Below are 3649 nucleotides of genomic sequence, written 5' to 3' on the forward strand. Positions count from 1 at the left end.
AATGCTCAAGGACTTAAAATTATTATAGCTAAGTGATTTGCCCTTGAAATTCAGGGATTACTGTTATGTATTTTGATTCTTGCATTTTATATAATTGTAAGTTCATTTGGTTCAGAGCCCTAAATGTTTCCAAATGACTACAATTTTTTCAATGCCAGCAGTTTGGAAAATAATTGCTTTGAATCTCATTTTTTTTTTATTACCCATCATCTACACTATGCCACCCAGACAAGAGAACAGTGAAGTAAAAAAACATTGTTGATTTTTTTGTTACATTACAAAGTCTTCCCATTAACGTATATTCATATGGAGTTTTTTTAAGTGCAAGGACTAAGATCACTGAAAGTACAAAATAACATGCCTTAAATTTTGTTGTTGCTGGTAGATAGGCTCTGCTATAGAAATGCTGATTTGAAGGATAGTCACAAAAAGTCACAAAATCAGATATGTAAATTTTACATGGATTAGAATATATTAGCTCAAATTTAACTTAATCCTAATTTTAGAAAAGCTACAGAACTTAACAGATAGTCAAGTTAAAAGCTTATTATAATTTGTGATAAGACAAAAGATCATATATTCATACCATTCCACACTTCACAATATATAGGGCATGGAATTTCTAACACTCTTGATATCTTTGGCTTAATCCCATAAAGTTAACATTAAAAACTCCAATGTTTTTTGAGAAAAACAATTTAAACAAATATTACATATGGTTTAGGATTTACTAAATGAAAATTGAAATTCCATTCTGAAATTTAGTGATTACTGATTTCTTCAATCCACATAAAATTAATTTCAGGACACCAAGGCACAGTTCAGTCAGATGAGCACAAATTTCCTTATTTTCTCTGTTCAATGTTAGACAAGAAATATTCAAATATAAACCATACTATCTTCTGTCTGATGATAGTGTGTCAGATACAATGGTGTTCATCAACCCAATCTATTCAACCCCACTGTTTTCCTAGTCTTCTTTTATCTAAGGGAAGCAATGTAGCATGGTTCCAACAATTAGACGGAAACAAGTCACTGAGTTGAGCTTTTGGGAATGTTTTGAAGAATGGTGCGGCTCCATAGGCAGGCAGTTATGCTTTTGTCCTTAGGCACTTTATGTTTTTTCCACCCTTTCTTCTTCTTTATGCTTGGAATAATGGCAGGTTGTTAGAAGATTATCAACCATACTATGAATGGGAGAATGGAATCCACATACGAAAAATGGCGAAGCAGGAAGACAGAATGTACCTGGGCCTTCAATGGCATTGGTCAGAAGCTGCATGTTTAAGAAAAACTTATAACAGCAACAAAACAACTAAGAGAGAAGAGGAGGATGAGAGAGGATGAGAGAGAATGAGAGAGAGAGAGAGACTTAGAATGAAGAATGTTCTTTTATGTTTTTCTCCCTTGTTTGTACTCTTTCTTTGAAAAAGAAAACCATCATAGGATAAAGTGCTAAAAAAAAAATCCTCAATATTTAGTTAGTTAACTTATTCAATATGCTTTCCAGAAGAAAAAAAAAAATCATTACATGAAGTGGTTGACAGAATTGTAAAAATATCTCCCCAAGATTTTTTGTTTCCTCACTGTTCAGTAAAGCACTGATACATGTACTGCTGAGAAGAGTCTTTCACATGGAATTAAGGTTACTAATCAATTGCTTTATATTAGGAAGGTTATCCTGGATTACCTGAGTGGACCTAATGTAATCATATGAGCCCTTAAAAGCTAAAGAGGAAGACAGAATCATCAGTCAAAGAGATGAAGCTTGAGTGACTTGAGGCATGAAAGGGACTTGACCCACTCTTGTTGGTTTGAAGATGGAGGAATGGGGCCAGGAGCCAAGGAAGGCTAGCAGCCTCTAGAAGCTGAGAAAGATCCCTGATGTCTAGCCAACCGGCAATACCAGCAAGAAAACACGGACCTTAGCCCTACAACCACAAGGAAGTGAATCCTACCAATCACTCACACAAGCCAGGATGTGGATTCTGCCTTAAAGCATCAAGAAAGGAACACAGCCATGTAGACACCTTGATTTTAGCCTTCTGAGACCCAAAGAAGCTAGACTTCAGACTGTGAAGACACTGTGAGATAATGCCTGTGTTAAGTCTCTGAATTTGTGGCAATTTGTTATGGCAACATTATGAAACTAATAATCATAGTAATACAAGAACCTGTTTAGGACATTTGCAAAAAATGTCCTGACATATTAGCCTTTCAAAATTACTTTCATCAAATTATAAGGCACAGATCAGAGATCAAAACCCTGAAAAATTACTACTAAGAACTCAGTGTTTTAGTGGAGGCAGGGAAGTAAGGATCATGAGACGCAATCAGGGTAGATATAGTGTGTGGCTCTGTGGATGGTCCTTTGTGACTGAGTTTCCAGTTGGAAGTTTGAAAAATAAATGCCAAAAAACTACACTACTTCAGAGTTTTCACTAGTGTCACTTTCTAAAAAAATCTCACATGAATTACTATAATTTCAATAAAACATTGATTTTACCAACATTTTATATTGTTGTAACTCTAAGATTTGAACAATAATGATATGGTTTACTGTGAAATATAGGAAATTTACAATTATGTGTTTTTAAATTTTTTGCATGTAAAAAGTAGGTTGATTGAGACTATGCAATCCCATCTAGTCACTCTTTTTGTGATTATACTGAAGTGCCATTCTCTTCAAAACAGAAAAATATAGAGCTCAACTGAAACGAAAGGATTATAGTAGTATGAATTACTCATTCATATTAGTGATATATTCAATCAATCTAAAATATTAGTTGAATAACCATTACATCCAATGATTTTTATACATAAATTTACCTATATTGCCACAACACAATGCATATTTTGAATCCATTTAAATTATTTTACACACATACACAAAATAAGACTGCTGATGATTAAATTTCACCTCGAAGTATCTGATTAGGTGATTAAATAGTAGGTGGCACAGAGTACAGTGAATAGTACCAACTATTATTTCATCACTCACTTATAATAAGAAAACATTGAATAAAGAGTCAGTGTTGTATTTATCTGAGTTTCCCAAGCAAACAACAAAATACCTAATATGTAGGAACATAAAAATGCTGTTGGCGTGAACTGTATGTTAATAGTTACACAATTTAAGCAAGAACATGACCAAGGATAAATGTATAACTGAATAGTTACGTTCTGTCATTTTGATAAAAAATTTCAAAATAACACTAAAAGATCAAGTTTTATTCTTAATTATTTGCTATCTTTCATTCTCTAAACAAATATTACATGAGTACTTGCCATGTAGCAAGTATCCAAGACATTTAGGGAATGGAAACGAACAAAGAGAGTCTCTGGCTTTAAGAATTTCCTGGACATGTTAGAATGTTTGCCACATGCAATACCTGAAGATGTTTATTAGAGCTTTATTCGGCATGAAGCAAAGGGCAGAGGAGGAAGTGTTTAACTCAAGGTAAGTTGTTTATCTGATGGGGGAAAATCAGTGAAATCAGCTGAGAAAAACTGTCATGTGATATTATGGTTTAGTTATACTGAAATGGGAAATAAAAGAACATTTTATACAGAAATATTAAATTATTTTATGGTGTGCAAATTAAATTTTTTGCATTGAGGTTTTTTAAAATGGCAATGTTAATCATGA

At 33.2% G+C, this 3649-nt stretch overlaps 1 pseudogene; it reads left to right on the plus strand.

Moving 5' to 3' along the window:
* Nucleotides 1-3422: 3422 nt before the first annotated feature.
* Nucleotides 3423-3649, plus strand: part of LOC112411773 (brachyury protein pseudogene) — a 9111-nt pseudogene continuing 8884 nt past the window's right edge.

The sequence above is a fragment of the Neophocaena asiaeorientalis genome, unplaced genomic scaffold, assembly GCF_003031525.2.
Source record: "Neophocaena asiaeorientalis asiaeorientalis breed wild unplaced genomic scaffold, Neophocaena_asiaeorientalis_V1.1 scaffold1057, whole genome shotgun sequence".
NCBI classification, from domain to species: domain Eukaryota; kingdom Metazoa; phylum Chordata; class Mammalia; order Artiodactyla; family Phocoenidae; genus Neophocaena; species Neophocaena asiaeorientalis.